We start from the raw sequence: 17,534 nt of genomic DNA, 5'->3' as shown, positions 1-17,534 counted from the left end.
CATGCCAATAAGCCTGACAGAATGTTAGCAAATAAACTAAAAGAAATCACAAGGGCCACGACTGTCCCCCAATTACAAACTGATAAGGGTAGAATAACTAACGACCCAATGGAAATAGCAAATCTGTTTGCAGATTTTTATCATAACCTTTACAATCTCCCTACCCACTCAAAAAAGATTAATAAGGAAGATGAATTAAATAAATTCCTAGATGAAAGTAAGTTACCTACACTTTCCTCTGAAGACATACGTACTTTAAACTCACCAATCACTTTAGCAGAGGTATTGAAAGCAATCAGGGTTTTAAAGCCCAACAAATCACCAGCCCCAGATGGATACACAGGAGCATTCTACAAAACCTTTAGAGACTTAATAGCCCCACAATTAGTACTAATCTTTAATTCCATTATGAACGGAGGTGCAATTCCTGATGAGATGCTATTAGCAAGAATTTCAGTAATACCCAAACCAGATAAAAATAAACAACACTGTAAGAATTATAGGCCTATATCCCTAATCAATCAGGACATCAAGTTATTCACAAAAATTTTGGCTAATCGTTTAAATGACCCCCTTACAGAACTCGTTCATTCAGACAAGGTGGGATTTGTTAGAGTCAGGGAAGCCCCAGACAATATTAGGAAAATAATTGACCTGACCAACTTCGCGTCCTTGGAAAGAATGCCTTCTCTGTTCTTATCATTGGATGCAGAGAAGGCATTCAATAGAGTGGATTGGAGTTATATGCTGGCTATGCTGAAAGGCATTGGTATGAAGGGGGAATTCCTCAATGCTATAGAATCCCTGTATTCTACACCAGCAGCATATATAAGGCTAGCAGGATATCAATCCAGGAAAATAGATATTTGAAATGGTACAAGGCAAGGATGCCCCTTGTCAGCACTTCTATTTGCCCTTTGTATAGAGCCATTGGCTATTAAAATTAGAGATTGCCCAGACATTGCAGGTATTCCGGTAGCTCAAAAACAATATAAGATGGCATTGTTTGCGGACAATGTCATCCTAACTCTTACAAAACCCCTTTTGTCCCTACCACCTCTTTACTCCATACTTCAGAAATTTAGTGTATTATCGGATTATAAAATTAACAAGGATAAATGCGAGGCATTAGGTCTTAATATTCCTTTAATGACAAAGAAAATTCTGGAGCTAAATTTCACATTTAAATGGGCAAAAAAGTCGATTAAATATTTGGGAATTAATCTTTCCTCTGATGTACATGCCCTTTATTAATATAACTAAAAACCCATGCTTACACACTTGAGACACCTTATGACCAAATGGTCAAAGTACAAGATATCACTCCTAGGGAGAATAGTAACTATAAAGATGACGATTTTGCCCAAGCTTCTCTACCTGTTTAGGTCACTTCCTATCTCCATACCACGTATAGAAATCGATAAATTACAGGCAGATATCCTAAGATTTATATGGAACAACAAAAGGGCTAGAATAAATAAACACATAACGACAAGACATAGAACAGGAGGAGAGCTAGGGATACCACATTTGTCTTCATACTACAATGCTGCGAGAATGGCACAAACCGCATTATGGCATCATATTACTAGTGACATACAATGGGTTCATTTAGAAGCTGACATTATTGCGGTGGACGACATAGCTAAACTAATATAGACGCCTAAAACATACAGGCCTCAGACAGGGAAAAACTTTATAACTATCTTGCACACACTATTTATATGGGATAAGCGGACACAGAAATACCCAATACTTAATAGCAGATCGTCAGCTGCACCACTAACAAATCTTAACACTTCGATAGATAAGATTGTACAAAGTAAATGGATAAATAGAGGTCTATACAGGATAGCAGACACCTTAAAAAAAAAAAGATAATACATTTAACCATACACACACACACACTTATTTTTACTTATCAACAAAGGTATTCAAATTTCTACATTTATGCTGAAAGATGCAGTATTTTTTCTTGTTTTTGCTTTAAATTATCTATAAAATCCTGCAAATTGCTTGAATGTGATGCATTCTACACAGTGGTTGCTCAGATCCTACAAAGGCCTATAAAGTATTACTTTATACTTAGCTACAGAGATGTTAAAATGTAAGATATTTAATTTTCACCCATGTTAATGACAAAATGGGCAAATGATGTTCAGTGTTATTACGAATTAAACACTTTTGTTTAACTTTTGGTTGCATAAGTGAAGCTTCTACTGAAAATATTTAATTAAATCATTTATTTAATACCTAAAACATGCAAATTGTCTGCAAAATCTATAAAATTAGTATCTAGGTACCATGGGATGTAAATATTATCTTGGCAACTTTAAACAAGTAAACACATAAGTATTGGTATGACTAATAGCTTTAACACAACAAGAGACCTCTATGCATTCAGAACAAAATTGTAAGGAGCATGTTACTTTATTTTTAAGCTGACGGCTGTGTATGATGATGTGGTAAGTCAGTAGGAGAAGGCTGGTGAATGAGAGCAACTGCCTGCCTGCCGGCTCAATACTGCTCCCTCTGTGTTTGTGTGTGTCATTTTATAGTACAGTATATCTAATATCTCAGCAATCTGGCTCTGATACTAGCCAGTGACTCCCCAAACACTGACATCACTGCAGGTTCCTGCTGCCAGTGCCCAGCTTATATATTTTCTTCATTTTATTTATTAATACTTTTCTCTTTAGTGTCCAGGTCTCCCCTCACCCTCCCTGCCTCCCCTCTCCCCACAATCGTTATGTTGGGTCCCACATCTGATTTTTTTTCAGTAGTGTAGCGGCCCATCCCTCCATCTCCCTTCAAAACTAATTTTCTGTAGTGTTGGGTCCGCCCCTATCTCCATCACTCTTCCCTGCTGGGTTACCCACCCACCTCCCTCCCACACCTACTGACAGCAGCAACAGATAATCATTACAGACAGTGATGCAGACAGTAGTACTGTCTGTAAAGATCTGGAAATCTTGCCTCATATGGTAATGGAGCACTGATCGTATTCCATTACGATATGAAGGCATTCCAAGACTGCTTGGCCTTCCAACATGTCAGATGTAGATCTACGTTATGTGGTATGCTGGGCTTTGTACTGCATGATGTATATCTACATCCAATTCGGGTATTGAATTAAAATATCTACTTTATAAAATAAAAAAGAAATTTGCTAACCTGGCAAATTAAATTTCTTTTATGATGGTGAGAGAATATCAAGTGGGATAATATTATCTGGGAAACACATCCTAATGCCAACTTGGAGGTGGGAGTAAATTTCTTGGCCTGCTTGGTCTTAGACCAGGATGAACTAGACCTCCAGAAAGTCTTTTCGGACCTAGACTGGCAAAAGGAACAAAAACATCCTGTAGGTCTATTCTTGCCCTTAGACTTCTTGTCCTGCAGCAGAAAAGCTCCCTTATCACCTGTCATTATAGTTATAATAGCATCTAGACCTGGACCAAACAGAAAAGGACTTAAGCCATAAGGCACATCTGGCTAGAAAAGCCATGGCAGTGCTCTTAGCATGAATGCAAACCACCTCCACAGTTGCATTACAAAGGAAGATATTAGCAGTCCTAAAGGGATAAAAAGGTTGAAAATGAAATGTGCATGGGTTATTTCAATTTGAAATAGAAGTTGACAACCAAGTCTGCTTGGCCTTCCAACATGTCATATGTAGATCTACGTTATGCCGTATGCTGTGCTTTGTACCGCATGATGTATATCTACTTCCATTTCGGGTATACAATTAAAATACCTACTTTATAAAGAAAAAAATAATTTGCTTACCTGGCAAATTAATTTATTTTATGATTGTCAGGGTGCCAGGAATCAGACTGAGACGAGAAGTGCAAAAATAATCACACCTTTATTAATAACAAAAAAAATAATAAAAAGTCCACAAGTCAAATAACAAGCCAGGATTCAAAACCAGAGCTGGTAGTCAGGCGAGCCAAGTCAGGAGCCAAAGCGAATAGTCAGACGAGCCGGAATCAGGAACAAGGAAAACAGCAGAGTCAGGAACAAGCCAGGGATCAGGAACCAGGAAGGACGTCAGACAGCCAGGTAATACACAGGAACTCTCACAAACAGGTCTGAGACAACGCAAAGGCAAAGCATACTGAACAGAGGCCCTTTAAATAATAAGTGATGACATCACAATTCTGAGACTGCATCCTGTCTCACACAGATGATGCACACCAGTCTGGCCATAAAAGGAAGTGCAGAAAATGAGCAGCATTCCCCACAATGCACCATAGTCAGCAAGAGAGGTGAGTAAAATGGCTGCCAGCAGCACATGGCAAACAAAACAGGGAAAAAACCCTGACAATGATGCTGAGAGTTCACAAGAATATCAAACCTTCTCCACTGTTGCATTACGAAGGAAGCTATTAGCAGTCCTAAAGGGATAAAAAGGTTGAAAACTAAATGTGCATGGGTGGATTTCAATTTGAAATAGAAGTATTTTTGCAATATGCTTTCATTAGAAAACAATTCTTCAAGTAATTTTATTACTATTTTCAGTGGCATACGCAGATATCCTTTGAAGGCCTGTGCCCCAGTATTCAAACACCATGCCTACTCAGAGGGTCAGCAGTGGCTGCTATGACACAAATTATGTCTTTAGAAGCAATACACACCACCGCTATCTCTCTGAGAAGGTGTGTTGTTTGAATACTGGTGCACAGGCCTTCACATGGGCATATGCTGCGGAAAAACAGTAATAACTTTTACTGAAAGCATTTTTGATGATGAAAGTATATTGCAAAAATGCTTCTATTTCAAATTGAAATGCACATTCATTTTTTACCTTTCTATCCCTTTAATTAGCTTAACACATTCCTGGATATCATCAACAAATTCATATCTACAGGGAGTGCAGAATTATTAGGCAAGTTGTATTTTTGAGGATTAATTTTATTATTGAACAACAACCATGTTCTCAATGAACCCAAAAAACTCATTAATATCAAAGCTGAATAGTTTTGGAAGTAGTTTTTAGTTTGTTTTTAGTTATAGCTATTTTAGGGGGATATCTGACTATTACTGTGCATAATTATTAGGCAACTTAACAAAAAACAAATATATACCCATTTCAATTATTTATTTTTACCAGTGAAACCAATATAACATCTCAACATTCACAAATATACATTTCTGACATTCAAAAACAAAACAAAAACAAATCAGTGACCAATATAGCCACATTTCTTTGCAAGGACACTCAAAAGCCTGCCATCCATGGATTCTGTCAGTGTTTTGATCTGTTCACCATCAACATTGCGTGCAGCAGCAACCACAGCCTCCCAGACACTGTTCAGAGAGGTGTACTGTTTTCCCTCCTTGTAAATCTCACATTTGATGATGGACCACAGGTTCTCAATGGGGTTTAGATCAGGTGAACAAGGAGGCCATGTCATTAGATTTTCTTCTTTTATACCCTTTCTTGCCAGCCACGCTGTGGAGTACTTGGACGCGTGTGATGGAGCATTGTCCTGCATGAAAATCATGTTTTTCTTGAAGGATGCAGACTTCTTCCTGTACCACTGCTTGAAGAAGGTGTCTTCCAGAAACTGGCAGTAGGACTGGGAGTTGAGCTTGACTCCATCCTCAACCCGAAAAGGCCCCACAAGCTCATCTTTGATGATACCAGCCCAAACCAGTACTCCACCTCCACCTTGCTGGCGTCTGAGTCGGACTGGAGCTCTCTGCCCTTTACCAATCCAGCCACGGGCCCATCCATCTGGCCCATCAAGACTCACTCTCTTTTCATCAGTCCATAAAACCTTAGAAAAATCAGTCTTGAGATATTTCTTGGCCCAGTCTTGACGTTTCAGCTTGTGTGTCTTGTTCAGTGGTGGTCGTCTTTCAGACTTTCTTACCTTGGCCATGTCTCTGAGTATTGCACACCTTGTGCTTTTGGGCACTCCAGTGATGTTGCAGCTCTGAAATATGGCCAAACTGGTGGCAAGTGGCATCTTGGCAGCTGCACGCTTGACTTTTCTCAGTTCATGGGCAGTTATTTTGCGCCTTGGTTTTTCCACACGCTTCTTGCGACCCTGTTGACTATTTTGAATGAAACGCTTGATTGTTCGATGATCACGCTTCAGAAGCTTTGCAATTTTAAGAGTGCTGCATCCCTCTGCAAGATATCTCACTATTTTTGACTTTTCTGAGCCTGTCAAGTCCTTCTTTTGACCCATTTTGCCAAAGGAAAGGAAGTTGCCTAATAATTATGCACACCTGATATAGGGTGTTGATGTCATTAGACCACACCCCTTCTCATTACAGAGATGCACATCACCTAATATGCTTAATTGGTAGTAGGCTTTCGAGCCTATACAGCTTGGAGTAAGACAACATGCATAAAGAGGATGATGTAGTCAAAATACTCATTTGTCTAATAATTCTGCACTCCCTGTAGATTAAAGATCTGAGAGGTTATCCCATCAAACCATTGTAGATGCTGCCACTACAGTGACAGCTGTAAACCGGCCAGCTGAAAAGAGCATCTGTGGATGCTTTTAAGCTTCCTGTCCATTGGGTCCTTAAAGAAGATACTGTCTAATAAAGGAATAGTAGTCTACTTGGCTAAGGTGGAAATAACTAACTGTAAAACATTTACCATAGGGAGTTTGAAGGAGCAGAAAATCCACTAGTAGGCAATAATACACCTTTATGTACACCTAGGAAAGCTACAGAGGAAATAGTCACCAAGGCTGATAAGTAGACATGCCAAGTTAGATCTAGAGCCTGAGTCAGATGTAGAGACGAGGGTAAAGCCAAGAACACTGTCTGACAAAGCAGTAGCACAAAAGGGCTAGGCAGTAGGCAGTAAGGTCATAGAGATAAACCAGGGTTAAAAAAACAGAGATCAGTCCTGCCAAGGGTCAGGCACCAGGACTCAGACAAAAGCATCCCAAGAACCAAGACATGGATCAAGCTGGGTAAACAGACCAAGCAAGAGTATAAGGGTCAGACTAGAAGACAAAACCATAAAAGGAAGACAGAAGTTAGTGAGCCAGAGATCACTAGGTAGAACAATGTAGGTAGTTGGTAAGGAGCGAAAGAGAAGTAGGAAAACCACTAAGGGTAACTGGGAGCTGTGGAAACAAATTACTTGTCATTAGAATTACCTAACAACTTCTGAAGATCTTCATGGGAATTTATAGGACTTTATGTCCTATATTATGACAAAGACTTGTGTATGCTAATTGTAAATTTTGGTGTCAACCCTAACCTGCCAGTTAAAGGGACACTGAACCCAAATTTTTTTCTTTCATGATTCAGATAGAGCATGACATTTTATGCAACTTTCAAATTTACTCCTATTATCAATTTTTCTTAGTTCTCTTGGTATCTTTATTTTAAAAGCAGGAATGTAAATCTTATTGGAGGCTGACATTTAGCCACCAATAAGCAAGCATAACCCAGGTTCTCAACAAAAAATGGGCCGTCTCCTATGCATCACATTCCTGCTTTTTAAATAAAGATACCAAGAGAACGAAGAACAATTGATAATAGGGGTAAATTAGAAAGTTGCTTAGAATTGCATGCTCTTTCTGAATAATGAAAGAAAAAAATTGGGTTTAGTGTCCATTTAAGGATATAAATTGTAGCACACACTTGAATTTGTGTGTAAAGGAAAGCAACTGTTTGTCTAGAAATGCAAACCTCAGAAACTTGTGATGATCCCTGTGGATGGGAACATGCAGGTACGCGTCCTTTAGATCTACTTTGTCATAAATTGACCCTCTTGAACCAAGGGAAGAATGGAATGAATAGTTTCCATCTTGAAGGATGGTACTCTGAAGAACTTGTTTAGACTTTTGAGATCTAGAATTGGTCTGAAAGTTCCCTCTTTTTTTGTGAACCACGAACAGATTGGAGTAAAATCCTAGACCCTGTTCCTGCATTGGAACAGGAATTATCACTCCCAGGTCGGAAAGATCTTGAACACAGTGTAAGAACGCCTCTTTTTTTTTATCTGGTCTACAGATAATCTTGAGAGCAGAAACCTGCCCCTGGGAGGAAAGGTCTTGAACTCTAGTTTGTATCCCTGGGACACAATGTCCACCGCCCAAGGATCCTAAACATCCCAAACCCAAGCCTGAACGAAGAAGGAAAGTCTGCCCCCCACAAGATCTGGTCCCGGATCGGGACAGACCCTTCATACCGACTTTGAGTCATTAGCGGGCTTCTTAGATTGCTTTCCCTTGTTCCACGACTGGTTGGCCCTCCAGTAAGGCTTGGACTGTTCCTGCTTTGTAGAGGGAGAGGAAGGCTTACCCTTGAAGTTTAGAAAGGAACAACCTTTCTGATTATTCCTCTTATCCTGAGGGAAGAAATGTCGGAAATAATCTCAGCCAGGCCTGGCCCAAACAAGGTCTTCCCCTTGTAGGGAATCGCCAAAAGCTTAGATTTAGATGACCCATCCGCAGACCAGGATTTCAACCATAAGGCTCTGCAGGCCAGTACGACAAACCCAGAAATTTTTGTTCCTAGCTTAAAAACCTATAGGAAAGCATCCGTAATAAAAGAATTGGCCAATTTAAGGGCCTTGATCCTATCTTGGATCTCGTCAAGGAGAGTGTCTGCCTGAATATAATCAGACAACGCATTAAACCAGTATGCTGCCGCACTAGTGATGGTAGCTATACCCACCACAGGTTGCCATTGTAAATCATGGTGAACATACATCTTTTTGAGCAAACCCTCTAACTTCTTATACATAGGATCCTTAAAGGAACAACTATCCTCTATAGGAAAAGTGGTCCTCTTAGCAAAAGTGGAAATTGCCCCTTCCACCTTGGAGACCATCTGCCAAGACTCCTTGATAGAGTGAGCAATTGGAACCATCTTTTTAAAAATAGGGGATGGAGAAAAGGAATACCCGGTCTCTCCCATTCCTTAGCAATAATTTCTGTAGCCGATCTGGTACAGGGAAAACCTCCACCATGGAAGGTACATCAAAATACTTCTTTAGCTTGCTAGACTTCTTAGGATTGACTACGACAGTAGTGTCGAAGTCGTCCAAGGTAGTCAAAACCTCCTTAAGTAACAAACAGGTGTTCCAGCTTAAACCTGAAGGATACAACTTCAGTATCAGAAGAAGGAATTACACTGTCTGAGTCTGAGATTTCACCCTCAGATGCTACCGAAGTATCTTCCTCCTCGGATTTCTGGGAGGGAACATTCGAAATAGCCACAACTGTGTCAGAAACCTTACTCACTGATTCTTTACATTTCCTCTTGCGCTTTCCCTGCAGCATGGGAAAAACAGACAACGCATCAGATACCGCAGAGGACATGAGGGAAGCGATGTCTTGCAACGTAACTCCAGGCGGAGTATGAGAGGAAGCGCAGGGCACTGCATGTGTGGACAATAAAATTTGGGACACTTGAGGAGAAAGCTGCGGCATATCTTGAACATTGTCAGAAGACTCCTGAACAGCATCCCCCTTAGAAAATGTTGGCTCAGAAAAAAAGTCTATCCCTGTAATTTAAAGTTCTCTCAATACAACATGAGGAACAGAAAGGGATTGGTGGTTCCACGTTAGCATCAAAACATAAAGAACACATAACATTTTGCAGGGCCTCTTGGTCCATATTAACTCACAATTGAACAAATTAGAATTAAATAAACTTATATTTTAATTTTAAATTAAAACACAAAAAAACGTTACTGTCTCTTTAAATATTAAAACGAAACGAAGCTTTATTTTTCTGCACTTTTATTTTTATTCAACTGTCACAAAAACACCCCAGACAACCTCTACACCTCAGCTTAGCTTTTCCTAAGGTGCTTACCTGCCTTACTGACACTGCAGTGAATATTCTGCTAGAGAATTCCGGACTCAACTTCTATATGCTGTAAAATGCAGCTATATCCCCTCCGGAACACAGGAAGTAAAGGAGAAAAAGGCGCGCAACAGAAACTTGCCGCCTCAGCTAACCCCGCCGTATCAAAATTAACCTCCCGGTCGGCTAAATGTACTCTAAAGTAAAGCCGCCTGGAGTAAGAGAAAAAAACACCACATATTGAGCCTAAGTCTCCACGTCCCCAGTGCCTGCCATTACTGCCAATATTAACATGATCCCCTAATTCTATAGGAGAAAGTATCTTGTCCCATCAACTGATATTAAAGTGCCATAGTTTTCCTGCATATGTTCCCAGAAAAATAAAGTCAGCACTTACCTTCAGAAATCTGCCAGGCAGCAAGGCAGCTCATTAGGTTTGAGAGGCGTGCTCCCTCACATGGACCTGTGGAAGAAAAACAAAGACTGAGTAATCTTACTCAGGCTTTTAATGTTAGGGCAGCATTAAATACATGGGAGGTGCAGTGAGGATTGTACGCCACAAGTTCCCATTGCTTAAAAGCCACCACTGCTCTACTGAAGAGACTGACATGGGCTATGGCTACACCCCAGGACAAAGCATAACAAACTTGTACTGCTGAAAAATAACAAAATCTTGCTTGAAGAATCTTCTTCCAAACACCTAAACTTTACCACCTCCTTGCTCTTAACGTAGGCAAAGAGAATGACTGGTTGGAGGGAAGGGAGGTGCTCTTTGCCGCCTCCTGCTGGGCAGGAGTGATATTCCCAATAGTAATTAAATGATCCGTGGACTCACTGTGTCATTAGAAAGAAATAAGCACTGTATCAAAGAAGTTCAATTGTTTTTATTATCTATTACATCTTTGTTTACCATGTACTGCAGCGGTCTGCAATCAGTTGTAGGGCCCATCTGAAGAAGTGCAAGCATAGATTCAAGGATCTAAAGGGGAAGCACACTGATATTGGCATAGAAAACAAAATGTATGCTTAACTGATAAATTTATTTCTTTCCAGGCATGGAGAGTCCACAAAACATTCTAATTACTAGTGGGATATTCACTCCTGGCCAGCAGGAGGAGGCAAAGAGCACCCCAGCAGAGCTGTTAAGTATCACTTTCCTTACCCATAACCCCCAGTCATTCAGCCGAAGGGAAACAGAAAAAGAAAATAACACAAGGGTATAGAGGTGCCTGAGGACTAGCCAAAAAACTGCCGTCTTAATTTGAATAAGGGAGGGTAGTGGACTCTCCATGCCCGGAAAGAAATACATTTATCAGGTAAGCATCCACGAAACATTCTAATTACTAGTGGGAACCAATACCCAAGCAAGTACACAGAATAATTAGGGAGGGAGAACAAGACAGGCAGTCCTAAACTGAAGGCACCACCGCTTGAGAAAACGTTCTCCCAAAAGAAGCCTCAGCTGAGGCAAAAGTATCAAACTGATAGAATTTTGAAATAGTATGAATAGAGGACCAAGTGGCCGCCTTACAGATTTGCTCCACAGAAGCTTCATTTTTGAAAGCCTATGAAGATGAAACAGCTCTAGTGGAATTAGCCGTAACTCTCTCAGGAGGCTGCTGTACAGCTGTCTCATAAGCTAAACAGATAACAGTTCTCAATCAGAGAGAAAGAGTGGTAGAAGTGGCCTTCTGACCCCTATGCTTACCAGAGAAAACAAACAAGGCAGAAGGCTGCCGAAAATCTTTAGTTGCTTGAAGGTAAAATTTAAGAGCAAGCACAACATCCAAGTTATGCAAAAGATGTTCCTTCTGGGAAGAAGGGTTAGGACAAAAAGAAGGAACAACAATTTCCTGATTAACTTTGCTATCCGACACTGCCTTAGAGAGAAACCCCAGCTTAGTACGAAGGACCGCCTTATCAGCATGAAAAATAAGGTAAGAGGAATCACACTACAGAGCCAAAAGTTTGGAAACTCTGTGAGCAGAAGAAATAGCAAGAAGAAACAAAATCTTCCAGGATAGTAATTTAATACTAACAGAATGCATCGGCTCAAACTGAGCCTGCCGCAAAATTCTAAGAACAAGGTTAAGACTCCAAGGAGGAGCAACAGATTTAAACACAGGCCTGATTCTGACCAAGGCCTGAACAAAAGACTGAACATCTGGCAAAACTGCCAGACATTTATGCAGAAAAATAGACAGAGCAGAAATCTGACCCTTCAAAGTACTGACTGACAAACCCATCTGCAGGCCATCCTGAAGAAAAGCCAAAATTCGAAGAACCCTTACTTTGTTCCAAGAAAAACCTTTTGAATCACACCAATGAAGGTATTTACACCATACCCTATGGTAAATTCTGCGAGTAACTGGTTTATGAGCCTGAAGAATAGTATCTATGACTTTCTCAGAGAAACCAGTCTAGCCAAACAAAATCTCCAAGCAGTCAGCTTCAGAGAAACCAGATTTGGATGAAGAAAGGGACCCTGAAGTAGAAGGTCCTTCATGAAAGGTAACCTCCACGGCGGAAGAGATGACATTGTCAACAGATCCGCGAACCAGATCCTGCGAGGCCATGCAGGAGCTATTAGAATCACAGAAGCTCTCTTCTGTTTGATGAGAGCAATTACTCGTGGAAGCAACGCAAACGGAGGAAACAGGTATGCTAGATTAAAGTTCCAAGGATTTGCTAGAGCATCTACCAGAACAGCTTGAGCATCTCTTCACCTTGAACCATACTTTGGAAGCTTGGTGTTTTGACGAGACGCCATCAGATCCAACTCCGGAACCCCCCACCTGAGAGTTATCATTATGAAAATCTCTGGGTGGAGATCCCACTCACCGGGATGAAAAGTCTTCCTGCTTATAAAATCCTTCTCCCAGTTGTCCACCCCTGGTATGTGGATGAGAGAGATGGCAATCGTGAGACTCTGCCCACTGGAGAATGCAAGACACCTCCTCCATTGCCAAGAAACTCAAAATTCCTCCCTGGTGATTGATGTAGGCCACCGAGGTGATGTTGTCCGACAAATCTGATAAATCAGACCAAAGCTAGTTGAGGCTAAGCTATTAAAGCATAGAACATTGCTCTCAACTCCAATATGTTTATTTGAAGAGACAACTCCTCTGGAGTCCACAGACCCTGTGTCTTTAAGAAACCCCAAACTGCTCCCCAGGCTAACAGGCTGGCGTTTGTGGTCACAATCACACAGGAAGGACTGATGGTCCTGTGAAACCCACCATGAGAGTGAGACTCTTGTTGGGTAATCCAAATTAATCCTCTGCAAGATATCTGAGTGGTCCCTGTTTCATTGACTGAGCATCCATAGCTGCAGAGGTCTCAGATGGAACCAAGCAAAAGGAATGATGTCCATGAAGGCAACCATCAGTCCAATCACCTCCATGCATTGAGCCAGGCAAGAAACATGAAGTTTGGATTTTCTGACATCCGTCAGAAAGATCTTCATGGACAGGGAATCTATAATAGTTCCCATGAGACAAACCCTTTTATCTGGAACAAGGGAACTCTTTCCCAGATTCACTTTCCAACCGTGGGAACGAAGAATAGACAACAACATCTTGGTATGAGATCTTGCTAGATGAAAAGATGGCACTTGAACAAGAATGTCATCTAGATAAGGCGCCACTGCAATACCCTGGGACCTCACCACTGCCAGAAGAGCCCCCAGAACCTTTGGAAAAAATTCTGGGAGCTGTAGCAAGGCCAAAAGGAAGGGCAACAAACTGGAAATGTTTGTCGAGGAAGGCAAACCTTAGATACCGGTAACAATCCCTGTGAATAGGAACATGAAGATATGGTTCCTTCATATCTATGAACTAACCCTTTTGGACTAAAGGAAGAATATAACAAATGGTCTCCATCTTGAAGGACAGAACCCTGAGGAATTGATTAAGACACTTTAAGTCCAGAATGGGATGAAAAGTGCCCTCCTTCTTGGGAACTACAAATAGATTTGAATAGAATCCTAGACCCTTTCCTCTAAAGGAACTGGAACAATCACTCCCAGGGATGATAGGTCCTTTAGGCAGTTTAAGAAGGGCTGTCTCTTTATCTGATTTGCAGATAACATTGACAGGTGGAACCTGCCCCTGGGAGGACAAGATTTGAATCCTATTATGTAACCGTGGGATACCATATCTATGGCCCAATGATCCAGAACATCGCGTATCCAAGCCCACTGAAAAAAATAAAGCCTGACCCCCACTTGATCCACTACAGAATCGGAGGCGGCACCTTCTAGTTGATTTAGAATCAACGGAAGGCTTCTTAGCTTGCTTCCCCCTATTCCAAGGCTAACTGGACCTCCAAGAAGACTTGGATTGATCCGAATTGGAAGAGGAAGACTTCTGTCCCTTAAAGTTACAAAAGGAATGAAAATTAGAATTCTGGCGACCCTTAGGTCTATTTTTTTTTATCCTGAGGTAGGAAAGAACCCTTTCCACATGTAATGTCAGAAATTATTTCTGCCAGACCTGATCCAAACAAGGTTTTACCCTTATAAAGGCAGAGATAAAAGCTTTTATTTGGATGTAACATCTGCAGTCCAAGATTAAAACCTGAAATCTTAGCACCCAACCTAAGAACTTGCATGTTGGCATCACAAATAAAGGTATTGGCTAGCTTGAGAGCATTGATCCTGTCTTGGATCTAATCTATAGTAGTCTTTTCTAGGATAAGATTGGATAAATCATTGCACCAATAAGATGCTGCCCCTGCAACTGTAGCAATACTAGCAACAGGTTGCCACTGTAATCCCTGATCAATGTACACCTTCTTCAAAAAAGCCTCAAGCTTCTTATCCATGGGATCCTTGTAAGAACAACTATCTTCAATAGGAATAGTAGTTCTCGTGGCCAGAGTAGAGATAGCTCCCTCTACCTTGGGCACTGTGCGCCACGAGTCACAATTAGAGTCAGCAACAAAAAACATCTTTTTAAAAACAGGGGAAGGAATCACTGGTTTATCCAATTCCTGAGTTATAATAATCTGCCATACGGTCTGGAACTGGAAATACTTCCACAGATGAGGGTACATCATATACCCTATTAAGCTTACTAGACCCTCTTTGGATTCTCTGCAACAGATTTGGAGTCTTCCAAAGTAGCAAGAACCTCCTTCAAAGGAACTTGAAGGTGTTCTAACTTAAATCTGAAATTAATCTCCTCTGAATCTGCAGAATGTGTCACTACAGTAACAGAATCTGACAATTCCCCCTCAGAAGCCACTGAAGAATCATCCTCATCAGATAATTGAGACAAACTGACTAATGCAGCTTTAGCGGAGCCAGCCTTACTAACATCAATATGTTTAGATTTCCTCTTTCGTTTACCAGAAACCTTTGGAAAAGCTGATAAAGATGCAGAAAGAGCAGAAGTAATCTGCGCAGCGAAATCCCCAGGTAATAAAACACCCCCAGGAGGATGAGAGGAACCGCAGGGCACTGCATGTGAAGCTTGGGAAGCTTGAGGGGAAAGCTGAGGCGTAGCTAGGAATAGGATAACACTATTCTGAGAGACAGGAGGCTCAGGAAGAGACATCTTATCTTTAAACTTTAACGTTTTATTTAAACATGACGCGCAAAACTGTACAGGAGGAATTATCTTATCCTCCAAACACAATAAGCATTTTTCAAATGAATCAACTTTAGTATTAGTGTCCATAATTGGGTATCAGTTCACAATTAATAAAAAAAAATGTAAATGCCAAATAAAGTTTATTTATATGAAGCAATAAAACATATATAAGCACTTAAAAACCCTCAGCTCTGCTGAGGTCTTACCCCTCCAGAAATTGCTATCCCACTAGCACAGAAAACTAGACACACCTGGTAGCAAAAAACACCTCCTTGTTACCGGAACAGCCCAAATCCACTTGCCACTGTAGATAGAACGCAGCCTTTACACTCACTGCAGCAAACTCCGATCTGAACAGAGAAGCCGAAAACCGGAAGTGCCGAGGAGCGGTCACGTGACTGCAATAAAAAAACATTTTTTTTTAAATTGCGCCAAACAAAAATGGCGCGAAAAACCAACAGCAGCACAGCAAAAGCGACTGGGCCAATAAGTTGAGCTGAAAAGTGATTGCAATAAGTAAGAAGAAAAACAAACACCTGTCAAACACTTGATACACTCTCCCATCTCCAAGCCCCCAATAAAAAATGAGGCCTCTTTTCACATAAAAGCAGTGCCCCTAAAACAGATTTAAATACTTTCCACAAGTATTTAACCCATATAGTGCCGGTACCTTTAAACCTAGAAGGGAAAGCACTTACCTGTGGATCCTACTCCATCAGGCAGGAGCTGTTTTCTGAGGTGTGGCAGCTTCACCATATCTACCAGGGACCTATAAAAAAGAAAGAACAGAGTAACCAACTCTGGCTTTCTATAATAGGGGTAGCAATAATGTTAGAAGTTTAAGCAAAGACTACATCTTCTAACTGCTAATAGCCATTATTACTCTTACTAAAGAGATTGACATGGACACAAAAACATAGCCCCAATCCTTGCTTGCAGGGAAAAGTGCCCATTAAAAAGATTAAAATCTTCAGACACCTTCGCCATCCTCCTGTGATCAAGGAAAAGAGAATGACTGGGGGTTATGGGTAAGGGAAGTGATTCTTAACAGCTCTCCTGGGGTGCTCTTTGCCTCCTCCTGCTGGGCAGGAGTGAATATCTCACTAGTAATTAGAATGTTTAATGGACTCTCCATGCAATAGGAAAGAAATCTGCATTTCACCTGGCGGCACTGTAAGGCCTTCCACTGGGAGAAGATTTTTTTCTTCCCAGCTGAACTCCTGTCCTCCCCTCTGTCCATGAGGTAATATTGAGGGGGTTAATGGGTCTCTGATTAGGTAGAGACCGCCTCTCAGCTACATGAAGACCTGAGCACTTCCGAATTCACCTTCTCCATCAGGTTAAAAAAAAAAAAAAAAAAAACTGGGGGATTGCACAGAGTATGGAGTGGAGCAAAGCTCTGTAATGTAGGGGTGTTTTTGACTCGTAGTCTTGTAGACTCTCACTTATGAAAAATATACATATATATTACTTTTAAAGTTGATCTACTTTCAACAGGAATACATAACTCAATCATCATCGCAGATTACAAATCACCCACCTTTCCTCAGTTATTTAACATTTTATAAACATGTACAGACCATCATCATTGTCTCTAATTACTAACTTTCCTCTTAATAATCAATTATGAATCTCCTGCCATCATCCCTCAACCACAAAACCCAACCAAAGATACTCTTATAGATCACCTCAACTACTTATAACATTTATTTATATAAGGATTAAGAATCACAGACAGATCCTGATTATGTTACTCCTAAACCAAAGAATTATGAAATCTCCAAATTGATAGGAATTATATGATACAGTATTACTCAAAATATATTACCATTAATAATTTACATTTAACTTCACAAACCCTACACACAACTTTTATAATCAAATGAATAGTGATGCTATGGCATAAAGGGAATCTGCGTAAAAGCAGACTGAAGTAAAGAAGCCAGTCATTGTGAACCTAATTTGCATATCTTACCCAGAATCCATTGCTACATTGGAAACGATGTAATTCAGAAGTTTTCTGTGGGAAAAACTAGCCTTCTGGCCTGTCTAGATTTGTTAATGAACTACACAATGAGTTATTTTCTCTATATTGTGTGCTTAGTGGAGGATTTTAAACTCACTTCTCGCCTCCCCATA

The 17,534-nt window shown here is 40.6% G+C and overlaps 1 protein-coding gene across 2 annotated transcripts in view; it reads right to left on the bottom strand.

Moving 5' to 3' along the window:
- The window catches only part of PLCL2 (phospholipase C like 2), a 568,421-nt gene that overhangs the window by 223,869 nt on the left and 327,018 nt on the right, over nt 1–17,534 (bottom strand). The gene's annotated exons all lie outside the window — the stretch shown is intronic.

The sequence above is a fragment of the Bombina bombina genome, chromosome 5, assembly GCF_027579735.1.
Source record: "Bombina bombina isolate aBomBom1 chromosome 5, aBomBom1.pri, whole genome shotgun sequence".
NCBI lineage: Eukaryota > Metazoa > Chordata > Amphibia > Anura > Bombinatoridae > Bombina > Bombina bombina.
The sequence above is the reverse complement of the archived record's forward strand: the minus strand, read 5'-3'. Positions and strand labels throughout refer to the sequence as shown.